Source organism: Nerophis ophidion, linkage group LG09 (genome assembly GCF_033978795.1).
Source record: "Nerophis ophidion isolate RoL-2023_Sa linkage group LG09, RoL_Noph_v1.0, whole genome shotgun sequence".
Taxonomy (NCBI): Eukaryota; Metazoa; Chordata; class Actinopteri; order Syngnathiformes; family Syngnathidae; genus Nerophis; species Nerophis ophidion.
Window position 1 is genome coordinate 36,968,499 of NC_084619.1, and position 22,232 is coordinate 36,990,730.

General features: G+C 39.7%; 1 long non-coding RNA gene across 1 annotated transcript in view; it reads right to left on the reverse strand.

The window, feature by feature from the left end:
- Positions 1-3,812: 3,812 nt before the first annotated feature.
- The window catches only part of LOC133559294 (uncharacterized), a 36,845-nt gene continuing 18,425 nt past the window's right edge, over positions 3,813-22,232 (reverse strand). Inside the window, exon 2 of the long non-coding RNA XR_009808139.1 lies at positions 3,813-4,390. This is a non-coding gene — a long non-coding RNA (uncharacterized LOC133559294). The remainder of the gene's footprint in view (positions 4,391-22,232) is intronic.

Below are 22,232 nucleotides of genomic sequence, written 5' to 3' on the forward strand. Positions count from 1 at the left end.
GAAAATCAAGTTGACTTCATACGCTTATTTGTGTTTCATTGTATGCATTAAACATATTCAGCTGTATTCACAATCCGCTAAGTATGTGAAAACATTGTTTAAACATCACAGAATGCAACAAATTCAATCAGCCATTTTGAGTATTGCGCTCTGAATATCTTCGGCTATTTTTGGAAACTGACATCACAGTAGTAACGCTTCTGCACTCTGAAAATGTTATCGGATCAGTCACAATGGACATTCTGTACATACAATTGGAAAGAGATGTGATGTTTGACTTTTAAAATCTTTATGTAAGACAAGAACACATATGCATGGCTTTTTTATGCATTCAAAATCATATATAAATAGCCAACAATTGATTCAACAGATCGAGGGTCCTCTGTTGCGCTGATTAAGCACCTGAAAATTAACTAAATATGACTGATATTGTTATTATAAGCACCAATGCAGACTGGCAAATTTAGCGGCGCATTGATAGCAGTGAGCTAATGCTAGCTTACGTTGTTATTGTTGACACACTGAGCCGACGGCTGCTTCTGCTTCTTCTCAATCTAACTAAAAGTACATTCGACATTATGATTTATGCAGCTCTCCCCTGGTAGTAGACAAATGTGGTCATGGTCTGAAAGGCTGGTCGACTTTCACATCTCTATTTTCATATAGATTCACAAGAAGATTATTGCAGGAACTTTTTTACCCTTGATGAGGATTGAGATTGACTTTTTATCCAAACTAAATTATGTGAGTGTCCCGTTGGTTGGTATCCCAGTGAGAGTGGAAATATTACAGGAAGTGTTTTATTCTGGTTTGTTATTGTTAGTTTGGATGTTTAGCACCTAGCAATGCTTCGAATGCTAGGGTCCCCATGAAACCACATTCATCACTCGGCTTATAAAACGTATTGCTCATCCTCTTTGAGTTTGGGCTCAAAAATATAAGGTCCGGGATCATAATTTTTTCAAAAGTAATCGTTGTTGGCTCTTACAAAGTCTGCTTGGTTAGCAGTGTTGTTGACTGGCATCCTCATTATCTCTCACAATGGCTCAAAATAGGTATTTTGATCATATCTATTTATTTGCAAACTTTGGAAGTATGTATGTGTCATAAATCAGACATATATATCATAACAGCTTCAATTTAGAGCAGAGGTGGGCAAACTATAGCCCCTTTAATCTGGCCCACCAAATATTAAAACAGAATTTAGCAAAAGTTGAAGTTAAAGTATCACTGATAATCAGACACACATTAGGTGTGGTGAAATTAACCTCTGCATTTGACCCATCCCCTGTTGCATCCCCTGGGAGGTGAGGGGAGTAGTGAGCAACAGCGGTGGCCGCGCTCGGGAATCTTTTTGGTGACTCAACCCCCAATTCTAACCCTTGATGCTGAGTGCCAAGTAGGGAGGTGACGTAGTCTTTGATATCACAGGGTTTAAACTCTTCCCCTACCGATCTCAGGGCGGACACTCTAACCACAAGGCCACTGAGCAAAGATTAGTTTTGAGAATTGCCACAACAAAACTAATACTCTACTTCGACACACTGGCAAAAAAAAGGGTGATCAACAACATTGCTCCCAGGAGAAGACAATGTAGGTGTTCACCCTTTAACACCATTTGCATGTTTCTTTGATGTTCTGATATGATATTGTTGAAAATTGAGCATGATTAAAATAGCCCATGTTTGAGAAGCCTACTTATAGCTCCAACAAATATGATATGCTTTAAAATGCATCATGTGCTCGCCGGGCCTGTTTGTCAAATTTCCAAAGCCAATGTGGCCCCCGATCTAAAAAGTTCACCCACCCCTGATATAGAAGCAACTTGTTTGTCCACTATACTGATACTTTAAAGGCACACTCATATACTGGTAATTAATGAACTTTACAAAAATAGGGGCATTAACATGTCCACATGTTTTATACACAACGGGCGCATTAGTATGATAGGCCATCTTTTTTATTCCTGTTATGTCTGACCGATAACAACATAATAATACCGTTCACAGTTACACTTTTCAACCGACCTGCAGCGTCACGCATCAACCTTCCCTGTGAAAATATGCAAGGCGTATACTTAGCTGAGACTTGTACCCCAGAACACACACAACAGTCGAGACAACAGCATGTTATGAGACACTGCTGGAACACACTACAGTACGTAGGAGTCTATTCAACAAGTACCGACTTGTGTGTGTATGTCTGATTTGTACTATTACCCTGTTTTTTACTGCGCTTTCAGTTTGATCACAGTGATTGTGTTTGTCTGCAGGTAGCGAGTGACAACCTGTGATCTGTAGTCTCATGCCAATAACTGTCATTGAAACCGACGCTCTGAATACTTGACAAGGAGAACAGTGGCTCATGATTCAATGAAAGAAAATTAAGCTGTGACGAAATGTTGAAGTTTGTTTTGATCTGAGAGCCTGGGGCTAGAAGGGTTAATTAAAGGTGCACATGTTGGGTTAGTGCCTGAGGAATTGTGTACAGTGATTTAAGTGGCTGACACACTGACAAGATGCTCTTGGCATGTACTGTACTATTAGCACTTTGATTAATTTAAAGGAAAAAAAGTGCTATACAAGTGAAAGCTCTTATAAAGAATAGGGGACACCGGCCAAAATAAATTATGTGATATGTATTAGTAAATGTAAAACATTAATACATAAGTGGGTGCGTGGATTTACTTATTTGAAAAGCCCAAAATAAGGAACAAGAAAGATTAAAGGGGAACATTATCACCAGACCTATGTAAGCGTCAATATATACCTTGATGTTGCAGAAAAAAGACCATATGTTTTTTTAACCGATTTCCGAACTCTAAAAGGGTGAATTTGGCGATTTAAAACGCCTTCCAATTGTTCGCCTGTTGGAGCAATGACCTTTCACCCGTGACGTCACATCACGAAGCGACCCGCCCTTTTCTCAAACACATTACACACCAAGTCAAATCAGCTCTGTTATTTTCCGTTTTTTTTCGACTGTTTTCCGGTACTTTGGAGACATCATGCCTTGTCGGTGTGTTGTCGGAGGGTGTAACAACATGAACATAGACGGATTCAAGTTGCACCAGTGGTCAATAGATGCGAAAGTCCCTCGTTTGTTCTGCACACCTTACCGACGACAGCTATGCTACGACAGAGATGGTACGGAAATGGCAAGAATGTGTGGATATCCTGCGAAACTCAAAGCAGATGCATTTCCAACGATAAAGTCAACAAAATCACAAAGGTGAGTTTTGTTGATGTTATTGACTTATGTGAAGTGTGCTAATCAGACATATTTGGTCACGGCATGACTGCAAGCTAATCGATGCTAACATGCTATTTAGGCTAGCTGTATGTACATATTGCATCATTATGCCTCATTTGTAGCTATATTTGCATCCAGCTTTTCCCTCCACCCACATATAATGCCGAACAAACACATACCAATCGTTGGTTAGAAGGCAATTGCCGAATTCGTCCGTGCTTCCTCCCGTGTCGCTGTCTGTCGTGATATGGCTCAAAATCTTCTGTTTCTTCTTTAATTTCGTTTTCGGTACCTGCCTCCACACTCCAACCATCCGTTTCAATACATGCGTAATCTGTTGAATCACTTACGGTGCTGAAATCCGAGTCTGAATCCGAGCTAATATCGCTATACCTTTCTGTGCTATCCGCCATGTTTTTTTCTGTGTGGTCACGCCGTGACGTCACAGGATAATGGACGGGTGGATATAACGACGGTTAAATCAGGCACTTTGAAACCGTTTTTCGGGATATTGCGTGATGGGTAAAATTTTGAGAAAAACTTCAAAAAATAAAATAAGCCACTGGGAACTGATTTTTATTGGTTTTAACCCTTCAGAAATTGTGATAATGTTCCCCTTTAGGGAAGACAGTTTGAAATAACGACAACAGCAACAATGACTGAACAACAGGGTAACTAAAAAGTTGTAGATCCAGCACAAAATAATGTGCTTGGAAACACTTGATACTTCAATTCGGGTTTTTTTGAAATATGAACAATAAATCAATCAATCAGTCAATCAAAGTTTACTTATATGCCCATAATCACACATTTCTCAAAGGGCTGCACAAACCACGACGACATCCTCAGCTCAGATTCCACATCAGGGCAAGAAAAACCTCAACCTAATGGGAACAACCAGAAACCTTGGAAGGGACCGTAGATGTGGGGAACCCCCCCTTTGGTGACCAGTGCAAGGGATGTTGAGTGGATACAGTTAATAACGTGAGAGTCCAGTTCATAGTGAGGCCAGCAGTGGATCCTCCTGTATGTAGACAAGTCAGCAGCGCAGAGACGTCACCAATTGATGCATAGAGCAGTGGTCCATCCCGGGTCCCAATTTGGAACGGCTAGCGCGTCCTAGGTGGAAACTGATAACCTGATGGAGGGAATGGGGCGGGGTCAGAGCAGAAAACAGAGATGGCAGATCAATTGGTCTAAAAAGGGGCCTATATAAAGCCTAGGGTGTATTAATTAGTTTTAAGATGGGAATAATAAATATGTCCTCGCGTAACGATGTGATGGTGCATGCAAGCAGGGGCAAATTTAAATTCAAATGATAAAATGGATGGGATAGATGGATAGATGATATAATAAGCATAATTTACAAACAAACCATCACTACTTTACTCTAAAATATCATCTTATTTGTTAACGATAAATGTACTTTTTCATTACAACGTAATATTTACAGGTTTTTTTGGACAGCATTACTGGAACTTCTTTACTAGACGCATTGATCACACAGAACGTATCGCAGTAGACTACAACTTCATAAAGAGCGTGTTCTGTGATTGTTACCATCTTGGCAGACTTTGTGGGAGGCAACAACGACTAATTTGGGACAAAAGAGGATCCAAAGACTTATCTTTTAGAACATGAATATTCAGAGGATGAGCTACAGGTTTTCATAGTTCGGGATTAGGAAGATTCATAAAAATACATATTCATTATTAAGGGGAGCCAATGCAGGGATTTTAAAACTGGTGTAATGTGTGCTCGTCTGCTGGTCTTTGTCAGAGGTTATGTAGCTGAATTTTGCAATGTAAGGTGCAATACTTTTTTTAGAAAGACCGGAAATCAGAGCATTACAATAGTCTATACCAGTGGTTCTCAACCTTTTTTCAGTGATGTACCTCCTGTGAACATTTTTTTTATTTCAAGTACCCCCTAATCAGAGCGAAGCATTTTCGGTCGAAAAAAAGAGATAAAAATGTAAAATACAGCACTATGTCATCAGTTTCTGATTTATTAAATTGTATAACAGTGCAAAATATTGCTCATTTGTAGTGGTCTTTCTTGAACTATTTGGAAAAAAAGATATGAAAATAATTAAAAACTTGTTGAAAAATAAACAAGTGATTCAATTATAAATAAAGATTTCTACACATAGAAGTAATCATCAACTTAAAGTGCCCTCTTTGGGGATTGTAATAGATATCCATCTGGATTCATGAACTTAATTCTAAACATTTTGTGAAGCTTGTGTAGCATAACGATGCCGGATTTGTTCCTCCAGGGATGCGTCGGGTTAAAACACAGCATAAGGTAAGATATAAGTATTTGTTAAAGTAATAAAACAGGCTAAGAACAAAAACACAGGTGCTAATAGAAAGGCAAACAAATGGCGCTAGCATGGAAGCTAGGAATATGAATAGAAAAACTAAACTTGGCATGAAGGCACAAAAAGGGAAAACAAAATGACTAGCATGAAAACTAGGGATGAAATAAACTGCAGCGCGAGAGCTAGCGAGTAATTATATGGAAAACAAGTCATCAACAGTTGCATGAAAGCAAACTAGAGTCCGACAATGACTGAACAGAAAGGGCTGGCTTATATAAGGATGGTGATTAGTAAAACAGGTGTGCCGGAACCGAGAGTAGCAGGTGGAAAAAATATGTAACCAAGGTGACAGACTAAACAGGAAATAAGGAGGTCAAACCACCGAAATGTGATATGAAAAATGGAACAAAACAACAATCTGGAACGATCCGAGCAGCGGATCGCAACACATTTCTTCACAAAAAAAGAAATCTATAACATCAATATTTATGGAACATGTCCACAAAAAAAATCTAGCTGTCATCACTGAATATTGCACTGTTGCATTTCTTTTCACAATTTATGAATTTACATTCATATTTTTTTAAGTATTATTCTATAAATATATTTATAAAGGATTTTTGAATTGTTACTATTTTTAGAATATGTTTTAAAAATCTCACGTACCTCTTGGCATACCTTCAAGTACCCCCAGGGGTACGCGTACCCCCATTTGAGAACAACTGGTCTATACGACTCATTATAAATGCATGTACAGGTGTCTCGATGTTGCCCTAAGAGAGAATAGGAACTCTTGCTAGGGACGGCGTGGCGCAGTGGGAGAGTGGCCGTGCGCAACCCGAGGGTCACTGGTTCAAATCCCACCTAGAACCAACCTCGTCACGTCCGTTGTGTCCTGAGCAAGACACTTCACCCTTGCTCCTGATGGGTGCTGGTTGGCGCCTTGCATGGCAGCTCCCTCCATCAGTGTGTGAATGTGTGTGTGAATGGGTAAATGTGGAAGTAGTGTCAAAGCGCTTTGAGTACCTTGAAGGTAGAAAAGCGCTATACAAGTACAACCCATTTATTTATTCATTTATCATTTTTATGATGAATAAAATCTATTTTTGTTATGTTTAACTATGTTGAATAAAGCTAAGTTCAGAGTTGAAAACAACACCAAGGTCAAGGACAATCCCTGTAGTTTCAAAATGTCTTTTTCTCTCTGTGCCTTGAGCCCATTGACTAAAACTTTTGTTTTGTCCTGGTTAAGTAGTAAAAACTTTGGCTGCTATCCAGGATTTAATATAACATGGAGATGTGCAGCCAATGACAGAGCCAAGTGGAAACATATAAATATGAAAACAATAGGAAAATAATAGATTCTTGAGGGACACCACACGTGATTTCATGAATCTTTGAGGATCTTGTATCCATACTTACCAATAATTTTCTGTCCAAGATATAGAAATTGAGCCAATTCTGAACAGTACCAAAGAGGTCCACCAGGTGTTTCAGTCTATTTAAAAGAATGAGGTGATCCATACCAGTCTTACAACCTGAAGCAGAGGGTGAGGTGAGGAGGCTGACCTACAGTAGATACTAGACATGTCTTAAGTACATCCACCACCCTGGGATCTCACACAGTGTTCAGAGTCATCCAAAACTCTGTGCAAGCTCACTTCCAAATGCATGAACGTTATGAATTGATTTGTTGACATCAAGTATCCAACATTAGCAATGTGCACACGGACAAAATTAATCAGATTAAAAGCCTAATTGGAATAAAAGTGTAAGCAAGGCATTCGGAATATTCCGAGCCAATCACAAACGTTTGGATCAAAATGTAATTTCGATAAAGACGGGTGGTTTATGCCGAAAGTCATTCAGATTGGAGCGCACGAAAACACTTCTTCCGAAATTGAGGGCAAAATGTTTCTTATTGCGCATGTCTTTGACGTCAGCTATACTTAAGTGGTAGAAGGAGGACTAAATGTAAAAGTCTTGGAATGCGATTGTCTTGCTGCTGTCTCCTCAACATGTACATAAATAGCAATAAATACTGATTTGGTGTGTTGCTATAAAACCAAAACGAGAAAATATAAAAGTATGGTCTAGAGCGGGCCTATTCAACTGGCGGCCCGAGAGGAGATAAAACCATTAAAACTAGGGTTGCTCATATATGCAGTACTCCCACTACCTCGCAGGGGGCAACATTGAGGCAAATGTGTCACAATGGAGCAGCAGTGGGGTGAGTAGAAGAAGACTTTGATTAGTTGATTGACTTTAATTAGTAGATTGCACAGTTCAGTACATATACCGTACAATTGACCACTAAACGATAACACCCGAATAAGTTTTTCAACTTGTTTAAGTCGGGGTCCACGTTAATCAATTCATGGTACAATTATATACTATCAGCATAATACAGTCATCACACAAGTGGGATGTGGAGGGGGTTGGGACGGGGGTTTAGGTTGGGTTGCTATCAGCACTTCAGTCATCAACAATTATATCTTCTGAGAAATGGACGTTGTAACAGTGTAGGTCTCACCTCGTAGGATAGAGCTCGCAGGGCATAAGAACAAGTATATACATTTGATTATTTACATTTGATTATTTACAATCCAGGGAGGTGGAATGTGGTGGGGGGAGGGGGGAGGGCTAGGGTTGTAGTTGTCTGGGGGTGTTCTTTTTGTGTGGTTTTGAAGGAGGATAGAGATGCACTTTCTTTCACACCTGTTGGGAGTGCATTCCATATTGATGTGGCATAGCAGGAGAATGAGTTAAGACCTTTGTTGGATCAGAATCTGGGTTTAACGTGGTTTGTGGAGCTCCTCCTGGAGTTGTGGTTATTTACGTTAAGGAAGTAGTTTGACATGTATTTCGGTATCAGGGAGTTGTAGCAAATTTTATAGACAAAGCTCAGTGCAAGTTGTTTTACTTTGTCCTCAACCAAGAGCCAGCCCACTTTGGAGAAGTGGGTAGGAGTGAGGTGTGATCTGGGGTGGAGGTCTAGAAGTAACCTGACTACCTTGTTCTAGGATGTTTGGAGTCTAGATTTGAGGGTCTTGGAGGTGCTGGGTTACCAGGAGGTGCATGCGTAATCTAAAAAACCCTAAAAAAGCTCAAATAAATTGAGAAATCTGACTTTTAACAACAACTGGATAACAAAGTATGAATGTTATGCCCTGAGCAAGTGATCGAGTCATTGTGTCCTGTCGGACCTTTTAAGCAATGGACACAGTGTTACAGACAAGCAGCAACAATGGTAGAAATCCCAGCATGTAATCACAAAACTTGGTCGAACCTTTGTTAGTTGCTGACTTTGTGATGTCTTTTGTATGTGTGGTCATTATTTTGTCTGAGAATAACTTGGGCAATCAAAACTTGTTTAATACCTGTCGTACTAAACTTGACCAGTAGAAGGTGATAACGCTACATGTTACGTTTAATTGTGTGCAACGTTTGATCTTGTTTCATTTCTCTATTCGTTAACATGTAGTTTATTTGTGAATCTATTAAAGCTAAATCTTCTATTTTATTAATGTGAAATATACAATGGAGATTATTTATGTAAAATACACAATGGCTGTTATACTTTTGAAATGTTTAGTTTATGCTTATATTTTCAATCTTACAAACCTAAATGAAGGAAAATTAAAAAAAATAAAACTGAAGAAGGAAAATGATTCAAAAGAAGGAACATCAATCCTCAACAAAACTTCTGGAGCTTTTGTTTCTTCATGCAATTAACTATCAGTCTGGCAGCACATGCTTGAAACGCGTAGAGAAAAAATACAGACCAATTATTTATTGACAGTGCAGTATGAAACCGATATGTTTCCATTTCAATTAAGTAAACACAGTCTCAAAGGAATATAAGCTGCCGGGGCACTTTCTGACGAATCATCTAAATTTCGACAGACGACCTTTGAGCATTTTGGCTTGTGAAACTGCAGCCCTCTTCATTATGTAGTTGAAGAGCCCTGGTCTAGAGTGTCATGTGTCGATGTAACAATAAAAGAAAGGATTAGTTGTCGTCTCATTTCACAACCTTACAACTTCTCCAAGTGCTAACTGCCAGTCACAGGCAAGTAACATGAACATGCGCCCCGATGATGTCACGTCTGCAACTACAACAACTACGGCAATCAACATACATCACAATGTAGAGGGCAGAGCAGCTCCATTTCAAAAGGAGAGGTAAAACAAAAGTAGCGAACAGAAGGAAAATTGGTAAAAGAATAGCAGAAATGCACATAGCCATGTTTGTTTACAACAAAAGTCACTTCATCTTTTTCCACTTCCGTTTACGGTATATGCTGTGCATGTCAAAATAAAGTATTCCGATTTAAGGTGTGATGCATGAAAATGCACATCATAATAATTTATTTCAAGACCATGTAAAGAGTAACATTCTAATCCGAATTCTGATCAAACATTTAACGGTCAGAAAATTTGAAAATCATTAAAGGTTCCCTTTAAATATTCAGTTGTTCCATCCCCACATGAATTGTTGAAAATGACAGCAACATGTCTGTTTCCCAGGTAAGTGCAATGAGTGTGTGAAATGCAGGTCAGATGAGTCATCTCCTCTTCTTTGACGGTGCTGTCTGTTTTTTTCACACTCAAATGGAAAAATACACTAGTGTGTGTGTGTGCGTGTGTGTGTGCGTGCGTGCGTGTGTGCGTGCGTGCGTGCGTGCGTGTGTGTGTGTGTGTGTTTGGCACAAAGCCTTGCTGAAAGGGCCCTAGGACATGCAGGAGTGTACATGTGCATGCATGCACGCATGGACATACATTTTCTTCAAGCATATCTCATTTGGGCTCACACACAGACATACACACACACACCCACACGCACGCCAGCCTCTCATTCACAAAATTGCCGAAGATCACACACTCAAACTCCCAAATCACATACCCTGCGGCTGAATCGCTGCAGCTCCAAAAAGACAGCAGTGTTTAACCCGTCCTTGGGACCGTAAAGTCGGCCAAAGACGCACAGTCAGTTCCTGCACACAGTAGTCTATATTATAGCCTACACATAAGTCAGAGATATGTTTAGAAATTACATCCCAGTCTTATTTGGTGGCCAGTGACTTGCCTATGTGTCTACTATGAATTAGATGGTGTAAATGACAGCACAAAAGCAAGTGTGCATTTATGTTCTAAGGCAGTGGTTCTCAAAAAATGTTCACCAAGTGCCACCATAATGACCAACATCAAAATACAGCAGCGTAGTAGACCTAAGTAGTATTTAAAAACAAGGCATATGTTTTATCTAACAAGGATATTTTTTTTTTGGGCCACTGTAACAATACGAACAGTTTGAATAGTAACATTGTGTTTGAGTAAAGGAAAATAAAAAGCTGTAATTCAGTTAAGTGATACCTAGGCATAAAACTAGATCAGGGGTGTCAAAATCATTTTAGCTTAGGGGCTGCATGGAGGAAAATGTGTGCACATGTGGGCCGGACTATTAAAATCATGACATTAAAACTAAAAAGTTCAGATTGTGTTCTTTGTCTTACTTATTATTTCTTTGTCTTACACATACTGAAAATATTACAATAAAAATAAAGACAAACAATTAAGTTTATATCCATGAAGGAAAGAAGAAAGTGAATGAATGTTTATAACTGAATAAATTATATGCATAAATTATGCATATATATATATGTTTTTTTTTTAAATGAATTAAGTAACGTTCATGGCAACCTTTTTCCTAAACACAATATAGAATGTGAGATATAACAGGATTTTGCATACATTTATCATTTGTTTTCAAAACGCTTAATAAAAAAATTGGGACTCCAAAAATGTACTGTGGGACTCCACCTGATAGGGTCCCTAGAACCCGGTTTTCAAATTCCTACCACCAACACTGATGGAGTATTGATGCGTGCAAAACAGCAGCAGGCGGCTGTGGCCTGCGGGCCGGTTCTAATACTAATCAAATATCATCTTGAGGGCCATAGATAAGTCATTTACGGGCTGGATCTGGCCCGCGGGCCTTGACTTTGACACCCCTCCACTTGATGTCTAGGTCGCAAACCTATATAAAATGTTTTCCAAAAGTTCTGGTTTTATTTTTCTAAAACTGTATTAGTAATTTCATAAAAGCAGAGAATCAAGCATAAATATAACAAAATCAATCATTTTTATACAGCAAAATTATGTCTGAATTGACTAAGTCAAAGAATAACATGTTATTTTCTTTGAAAAAAGTGTATGTTCACGAGAGCAATGTTGTTGAACTTGTTTTAATTTTGAGGGCCATTTTGCAGTTTGGGCTGCTCTCAGCTAGCTACTTGTAACAGTGAGTATATATTAACACAAATGTACGGTATAATTACATATTGATATTATTACAAAATTGCCTATGCATTTGTTTAATTGTATTTGTACGCACAATTTTTGTTGATAACTTGCTTTGAAATTAAAAGTCAATATTTAAGTACTAATTTCTAATTCAACAAAACTGGTAAATGTTAAATATATGATGAAGTAATTGCAGCATTATTTGATGATATTAAAGTTGGTAGAGCGGCCGTGCCAGCAACCTGAGGGTTCTTGGTTCGATCCCCGGCTTCCACCATTCTGGTCATGTTGTTGAGCAAGACACTTCACCCTTGCTCCTGATGGGTCATGGTTAAGGCCTTGCATGTCAGCTCCCACCATCAGTGTGTCAATGTGTGTGTGAATGGGTGAATGTGGAAGTAGTGTCAAAGAACTTTACAAGTATAACCCATTTACCATAACCTGTGTATCATGTCTATGAAGGTTCTCATTCATCCAGATCATTGTCATCTCAGGGCCGCTCATCCGAGTAGGCTTCATCGGTTCGTGTTCATAAACTTAAAATTGGTCAGATCTAGTCCAGTGGTTGGTGGCAAAACCCCAAATATTTATACTCCCAAAAATCTGTGTATCCACCGTTTATAATATTTTTGTAGATTGTTGTGAAATATGAGCTTTGGTTGAATAAAAGGTTGGCAATCACAGATTTAGATACAATGATGTCTATTTACAGAGTCAACAGATTATATTTGTAAATCATATACTGCTCACAGCCCCTAGGTGGCAAAACTGCATAACGTCAGTGGCTATTTTGTGTGATACCTTATCATCCTCATCTTCAGCATAAAAGTGTTAGCTTTTCCCAGCATGTGCTTCTCAGGCTGGCCTCCAAAGGTCCAACTTCTTCTTCACAAACTTACCCACCGCCCACACTCATAAACGTGCATATAAATAGCTCCGTCTAGACTTGCTCTATATTAAGCGTGCATTGAAGCTAAGTTATGATTGGGCTCCACTTAAATACAAATGACTTCACAGTATCACTAACTGAAAGCTGCAAACACGTGCGTGTGTATTTCCACTTCTAGCTTGCACTGTTTCTAGGCTAAAGTTAAACCTACTCAAATGGCCATCACCAGGTCATCCATCAACTCGCAACCTCGTGTGTGTGAATGTGGTTGTGTTAGTGTGTGTGAGTGCGCGCGCGTGCGTGCGTGAGTATGTGCATGTGTGTGTGTGTGTGTGTGTGCGTGTGTGTGTGTGTGTGTGTGTGTGTGTGTGTGTGTGTGTGTGTGTGTGTGTGTGTGTGTGTGTGTGTGTGTGCACCTGCATCTGGTTTCTCAACTTGTAGGCCACTATTTTTGGAGCTGAGCTCCACATTTACTTAGTTTTTACCTTTTGGTATTGTTTAGTTATAGCCGCATTGTTCTATTCCTCTCTTTTGATTTCTCTTGCCATCTCTCTCTCTCTCTCACACACACACACACACACACACACACACACACACACTGTAAAGGAACTATTTTGGTATTCCTATGTACTTAGGACTGCACAGTACAGTAGGATTGCACATTATTTCTCTGTGGTAACATTTAAACGAGTTACTCAAATGTGATCTGCATCCTCACACGTTCTCCAGATGATCACATTTATTTGATTTCAATCAATAAATCAATCAATGCTTATTTATATAGCCCTAAATCACAAGTGTCTCAATCACTTGATAGTTCTGAGATGTTGTCAACATCATTAAAACTGGGAGGAGGTTCCCTAACTATTGTGCAAAACAGTGACGTGCAGTCAGGGGAGGCAGGTGAGGCGGGGCCTCACGTGCCAACATGGAAAGAAAAAAAATTTAAAAAGAAAAAAAAATATTTAAATTGTTTTATGAATCCAGTGATTATACTTTATAAAGGTATTTTCCATTTAACATCACCAGTTTTAGATAATTTTTATTCAAAATCGCTAAATTTTCACATTTGCCGTTCAAATACTGAGAAGAGACTTGCAGTGAGTTGGCCAGTTGAGCCTCCCCATGGATTGCGCAATGACTTGGCTAACTGCTGGCTGCTGTGCCATGAGACAGTATTGCTATATGAATTATATTATACATTTCCATAGTTAAGTTAGCTGAGGTATATAATGTACAGTGTATTTTGTCAACAACTGTATGTGTGTAACGTATTTCTTGTGCTGGGCAATCAAAAAACGGCTGCGAAGACGCATTGTGTGAGGCTCGCAGTAATCCCACCTCCTGGTGGTAGAGGGCGCTAGTGATACCAGAGATAATTCTTGCGAATACTAGGCTGCAGAAGAATTGACAACAAGCTACAGTTAGCAAGTCAAGTGCAGTGGCAGCGATCGTTTATTTTGTCCTCTTTTAACATGGATGAATCCATACCTAAAATAAAACAGTTTTCTAAACTGGACTTTCAATCGAAGCCGGAGGTAATAATTAAAGGAAGACCAACGCTGGAGCTAAAAGGTTTGCTTCAGACAGTTTTCCATCAAGACAGACTTTTAAAACTGAAGAAAGATAAGGAATACATCTATAAAAAAGTTATCGATGCTTTTGTTCAGAAGGAGCGGAGCATGGACTTCATTTATAAGTAAAGGTAAGACCATAATAACGTTTTTTTAATTAAATGTGCTTTTTTGTGTGCACAGTTTGTATTTGTAAAGAATGCTGGTATGAGCTTTTAAACATAACCCGTTAACTGCTGCCAATCTAAGGTGAATAAGATACTCTTTAGGGTTCATATGTTTATAAATCTGACTGTGCATGTCAGTGCCTCACCAGCCATGAACATCACCACACGTCACTGGTGCAAAACCAGTTTACAAGTCTCAAAGTGCTTGGTGTCATCATGGCAAAACGGGACGTAAAGTGGTGACATTGTAATGTATTTAAACTAACCCCATTAAAATGTCAATAATACTATTTGTAAATGTGCTCACCTAAACAAAAACGTTTATTTACATGCTTCATTTGTATTCCTCTGTATTGCATTTTACCACCACATGTACATAGAGATAATAGGTCTTGTGTTCCACTTCTGCCTTGGCCGCTATCTGTTATTCTCATCGTCTTCACCTCCTGCGCCCTTCCAGTGCTTTTATAACCCCTGACCTGCTGTGGACCCAAACTGGTTTCACTGGTGGCATTCCTCCTGCTACGACGGCCATTTGATGTTCAGCTGTGGCCAGAATGCTAACCTTATGGTCCAAGTGGCTAAGAAAAACTTGTTTAAACCTGTTTGGTGAAAATAGCCATCACAATACAATAGATTTTGGGTCTCATTTTCTGCCTCGATTCAACAAAACTCCAGCAGAATTCCACATATTCGCGATTCAGCAATTTTGGTCAAAAAACCTTTTTTGAAAATAGGCAGGTTTTTTCGGATAAAACACCTCACATTCACCCAGATTGGTAAAACAATTGTAGGTAAATACAATTTCATGGGCATCATTGCTGACATTATGTCACATTCACAAGTGGTCTTGGAACGTAACCCCTATAATCTCCGATCTAGTATAGAGTGGGCCCTCTGATTGTAGGTTTAATTAGTTCAATGGCGGAAGGCGAACCCCAAAATACTCACAGAGTGGCAGCAGCAGCAGCTTTACTGTGAGCTTCTCCTGAATGACAGAGTTTCTTACCTCATCTCCAAGGGAGAGCCCCGCCATCTGATGGAAGAAACTCATTTCAGCCGCTTGTACTAGTGATCTTGTCCTTTTGGTCATAACCCGAAGCTCATGACCATAGGTGAGGATAGGGACGTATATTGGCTAATAAATTGAGAGCTTTGCTTACGGCTCTGCTCTTTCATCACCACGACACACAGCTGCAAACCAATCCAGTGAGCGCTGAAGATCCTGGCCAGATGAATCCAGCAGGATCACATCATCAGCAACAAGCAGATATCGAATCCTGAAGCCACCAAACCGGATCCCCTCAACGCCCTCACTGTGCCTAGAAATTCTATCCATAAAAGTTGTCACAAGAATCGATGACAAAGGCAGAGTCTTACTCTCACTGGAAACGGTACCGACTTACTTCTGGCAATGTGGACCAAGCTCTGACACTGATCATAAAGGGAGCGGACCGATACCCCATACTCTCTGAGCACTCTCCACATGTAGACTGGTTGGGCAACCAAAACAAAAACCACACTACTCCTGAATCCAATGTTCGACTCTCCAGCGTAGCCTCCTCTTCATTACACCTAAATAGACATTACTGGGAAGGCTGAGGAAGGTGAGGCCACGATGGTTCCCCCTGTATGCCAATTCAGAGGCACTGCCCCCGATGTCCACGCAATGCTGCACAGTCGTGTCAACCACAACAACCCCACAGGTTGAAGATGTGTAGGTGGGATTAAGGAGGTCTTCGAAATATTCCTTGCACTGATCCTCAACATCCCCAGTCAAGGTCAGCAGCACAACGTCCCAACTATACAAGGTGTTGACAGTGCATTGCTTACCCCTTCTGAGGCGGCGGATGGTGGTCCAGAATCACTTTGAAGCCATCTGGAAGTCGTTCTCCATGGCTTCTCTGAACTCCTCTCATGTCCAAGTTTTTATCCTCTGCAACTGCCAAAGCTGGACACCGCTTGGCCTGTCGGTACCAGGGTCCCTTGAGCCAAACGGACCCAATAGGACTTCTTGTTCGACTTGACGACATCCTTTACCGCTGGTAGCGGGTTCTGGGATTACCGCCACGACAGGCATCGACCACCTTGCGGTCACAGATCTGATTGGCTGCCTCGACAATAGAGGCATGGAACATGGTCCACTTGGACTCAATGTCCAGCGCCTCCCTCCTAACATGTTCAAAATTCTTCCAAAGTTCTTCCCTCCAGGGAAATTAACCTCTCGTCCACCAGGGAAAAACTCCAACGTATAGGCTCTGAGCCGCGAGGCAGCAAGTATAGCCATCTCTACCCATCACCTTTCACTGCTGGCAACGCCAGAGTGGAAGATAGTCCAGCCTCTCTCTACAAGACTGGTTCCAAAGCCATTGCTGTGCGTCAAGGTGAAACGATTAGATCTAGCCGGAACTTCTCTATTTCGCGCACCGGCTCAGGCTCCTTCACCCCCAGCGAGTTGACGTTCCACGTCTCAAGAGCTAGCTTCTATAACTGAGGATCGGAAGACCAAGGGCCCCGCTTTTGGCTGCCGCCCAGCTCACAAAGAACCCAACTTCATTGGCCCCTCCTATGGCTTCCTATATCCTCTTTGGGCTTTGTCTGGCCGGGGTCCCTTGGGGGCAGGTCCGGCCACCAGGTGCTCACCATCGAGCCCCATCTGCAGGCCTGGCACCAGAGGGGTGCCCCGGTCCAGGCGAAGGAAACCTCGATCCTTTATTATGTCTCTTCATAGTAGTCTTTGAGGTCTCTCACCTCGGACCTGTTTATCATGGGACACCCTAACAGGGGCATACAAGCCCCAGACAACTTAGCTCCTAGGATCATTGGGACACGCAAACTCCTGCACCACAATAAGATAGCAGGTTCGGTGGGACGTATGAAAAAAATAAAATTATATATATGTATATATATATATATATATATATATATATATATATATATATATATATATATATATATCAAAACCAATACAATAGAATGTACTACAAACAACCACAGTAGTTTAATGAAGCAAGGTAGTTTATAGAAAAGCGAACTTCTATGGGATCTCCAGCAAGCTGCTTCTCCGTCAAATACATTATTAGCAGCTTATTCATATTTTCATGGATTAACGTCCCCTATTTAGATAACATTTATACATCTTTAGCTGGCATCATAACAGCTTTTATTCACTCCTCCTGCTTCAGTATGGCGCAAGTTGTAACAGTGTTATACCTGTACTGCCTTCTTGCCAAGTTGGCTACAAGCACGCCTTTGTTTCGTTTTTTGGTGACAATTCAATCAATATATATCATCTGAGTTTTCTTCTCTGCACTGTCCTTCAACCTTCAACATGGTTGGAAAAACAATTGAATTATTTCTCGCAAACTATTACTATATCTAATGAGCTAGTAAGCTAGACACCGGACCCGTTGGTCAGATCTTACAAGGTTCTTACAATATTTGCTACACCAACAATTAGCAGAGAGATAGCTCCTATCCCAAAAAACCCTTAAGCCAAGGTATTACTCTCAGCTACTTAGTATTTAATGCTGACAGATCATTAATAGTGAGCGATGCGAAGAACCTTTTCAAACAAGTACTTGTATTTTCAGCTCAAAGCCTTTTCAGAAATACTGCAGCATGACTGAAGAGTGGTTTTCCTCACACTGTCACATGCTCCTGCTACCACACATTCCAATTCCCCAAATCCAAAGTTTTTCTTTGCACACTAACCAAATCACCAAAAGGCATTTCAAGATAAAATTACTACCGTTATATAGAACATTGTAGATGAACATATCGTAATTGTCGGACCATAGAGAACACCCATTACATTTTAAAAGAAAAAGAAAATGCTTTTAAAAATATTTTTCCATATACTGTATTAGCGAAAGATATATATACATTGTCAAATGAATTATTTACACTGAAATATTTTGTAAATGTTTACTTACATGTACCTACCTTAATTGTTTCCAAACGGTACCATGCCTGATGCAACCAAACAGACATCATTGTCACGGACCCACTACATTACGTACAAAGATTCTTGAAGACATATAGACATCACGGTCTAGTAAGTTAGAATTGTTTTAGTTATATTGTAAAATTTACAAACGTTGCTTGGAGTGATGAATGAAGAATCCATACGGGTAGAAACAATTTGGACGTTTAGAAAACTGGAACTTGTACTTCCGTTTAAAAGCTTTAAACAAAAAATACTGTAGCCATTTACCCAGCAGCACCTGCAGTGAGCAAAGTCTTCCAAAAGATGGCGCCACACCACAAACAATAACATGCCATTTCAATGTGTTTGAATGTGTTTTATGAAAACTATTTGCATTATGCCCGTCAACGAAAAAAAAATCCCTAAATTAGCCGCAACGTTTTATAAGGTGCAGGGTTCAATGTGTAGGAAAAAAGTAGAGGGTAATAGTCTGGAATTTACAATTCTATCCAGGGTTATTTGATGATGACGAAAACCTTCACAGTGAATTTTGTTTACTACTGTAGGGGTTATAAACATAGGGCATACATTGAAGTTACAATTTTACATACAACAATATAGGGTAACTTTTTCCATGAATTTACTTGATAAAACTTACAGAATTTTAGCTGAGTGCTTAAAGTGTGCTTAACATAAATAGGTGTGTTTTGGGAGATATTTCATCATCCAGAGTTGTTATGGCTTGTAAAAAAGGGGCACTTCGGTATTTTTTTTTAGGAAACAAAGTCTGCCTTTGTGGCAACTGAAAGCACAAAGCACACATCAAACATTGCGTTAATGATCTCTCGGTGTCCCTGAGACGAATATGTCTAACTACCATTGGCTTTTCATTGCCCATGTACACCGCTGTAAATGAAATCATACATAAAGCTGTTTTGCCATAGTGTGTGTCTGTATTTTTCTGCTGTCGGGGCCAAGGCCACACAGCCTATGTGTTCGGAGTGTACACTTTCTATTTGGTATAGATCAAATGGCATCCATTTACTTCTTAAATAGGAGCATTTAACATGGGCTTACACTGATATCAATGCAGGATCGCATTGATATCAGTGTAAGCCTATGTTAAATGCTCCTATTTAAGAAGTAAAAAAGCAATCGAAAACTGCTTGCATAAACCTTATTATTTGACATGTTGGAATTGTTTAATGCGAGAATTCAACATTGTAACATAATTTAAAGGTTTTAAAAAAGAGATAAAGCATAATAGCCCCTTTTTAAAGAAGATTTACTTAACCCCACGTGAGTAAACCTGGCAAAGAAGACAAGAAAAAACTCCCCAAGAGGAGAGTTAAATATTTGTTGTTGTTAGAGGTGGGTAGTAACATGCAACATTTACTACGTTACATTAACATTTTGAATGCATAGTCAGAGTAATTTTATGCAACATACTATTTATGTGAAGAATGAATGCAAACTTTTACTTTGTTATATTAAGTTTCATTCAGATTGCTACATGTACGGTATTTATAACACCATTATGTTTAGTCATAATATATTGATTACTGCTTGCAAAGACACATTCTCTTGGCTTGTTAGAGAAAGTTGTTCGAGCAAGCACTTTTACATAACTCTGTTTGACCAATTTAACATAACGTCGGGAAGTGACTGCATTTCACCATTGAAAAGAAGCCTGGCAGTCACATAACTCACTCAAGCTTTGCACTTACACTGTAAAAAGTGACAAGACGTCAGACAAGGCATAGTGATTGTTTACCTTTAAATAACAATTGGGGCGGCATGGCGTAGTGGGTAGAGCGGCCGTGCCAGAAACCTGAGGGTTGCAGGTTCGCTTCCCACCTATTGACATCCAAATCGCTGCCATTGTGTCCTTGGGCAGGGCACTTCACCCTTTGCCCCCGGTGCCGCTCACACTGGTGAATGAATGATGAATGAATGATTGGTGGTGGTCGGAGGGGCCGTAGGCGCAAACTGGCAGCCACGCTTCCGTCAGTCTACCCCAGGGCAGCTGTGGCTACAGATGTAGCTTACCACCACCAGGTGTGAATGAATGATGGGTTCTCACTTTTCTGTGAGCGCTTTGAGTATCCAACAATAAAAAAGCACGATATAAATCTAATCCATTATTATTATATTATTATTATATATTGTGCTGTCATCTGTGTCAGTAGAATAGTTCACATTTCAGCTTTCAAGAATTATACTTCCAAATAGAACAAACGTGGTGCGGTAAATTCCAGACATGTTATGTTTGTAACGCTTTTTTAAACATTATCCCCGTTTTAACACTATAAATGGCTTTAAAATGTGTATCTTGGTACTGTCTCTCTGTCTCACACACACGTACACAAACAAATACACACCAACTATGGTTGTAGTGCAAGTATCATCATCAATCAATCAAAGTTTACTTATATAGCCCTAAATAATGAGTGTCTCAAAGGGCTGCAAAGGCCACAACAACATCCTCGGCACAGATCCCACATCAGGGCAAGAAAAAACTCAACCAAATGGGATGACAATGGGAAAACTTGGAGGGGACCGCAGATGCGGGGACTCCCCCCATGGGCGACCGGTATCTGTAATCTGTCTGTACGAGTGCAGTTCAGGGTGTGCTTTGCTATTTTGCGCAGCATGGCCCTCAACAGGATAAGCGGCATAGGAAATAGATGGATAGAGAGGATGTTAGACAACAGAGAAAAAAATTCAGAATGTAAGACAAGACTGAAGTACCGATGTCAAAAGCTCCTATTGATCTTGAATTGAGCTCAGTCATTGAAATAACAGATTTTATATGTGTATGATGGGATATAAAACGGTATTTTTGAGGAACTTCCTGCAAAAATGTAAGCATATTTGATTTTATATTGAGCTGTAGATCATTTGTAGATATGACAGGTCAATCTTCAATCCAGATGGGTGCTCAGACTTGTAGTCTACATTCCAGACAGGAATAAAACCCCACCTCCGTACAGTCTGTGTATACTGTACACACTAATAATTTACCAAGTGTTCAGTTTATGTATTTGTACTAGATGCATTCACTTTTATTGGGAACACTTAGTTAATCTCTCAATGAAGTTCAATCCTGTTTGCGTAACTCACAGACATCACACAAGGAGCCATAAAGGTATAAAATAAGACATTTGGTGTTTATCATCGCTATCAGAACATGGTGTATGCCGATACTTTGTTAAACTATAGAACAAGCTCAGTTGAGCCTTCAAACCAAATATATTCTCTTTCAAAGTAAAACATTAGGGGTTGTTAAGTAAAGTTATTATGTTGCATTTTTTTATTTATTTTTTTACTCCAGACCTAAGGACCAACACCCACTGTGACATCAGGGAAAGCTAAATAGTAATCATAAAAATGCCTTATTTTCCTATAGTTACAACCTTCTTGAAAAATTATTGGGTGGTAGAAGAAAGGTCAAAAATTAGTTGGCCGGTTCAATTGTGAAATGGTCACACTTTTTTAGTAACATCATGAGCTATATATACTGAATATTTATTTGTCAGTTCAATGACTGGGAAAAAAGAACTGCTATATATACCACATACCAAACCATGGAACAAGACATTTTAAATCCCAAAGATGCTTAAAAAGTGACTTAAACATTTGATAATATTGGAGGTATTAAGATAAGGGAGGAAGTCACACCAGGATGTGTCTAACCTTGGGGTGTTAACTGTAGAGGTTCCTTTGTCTTAACCCTTTGCCCTCAGTTTTGTGCATTCTCTTCCAGCAAGTTGAGTCCAGATTCTCTTTTAAG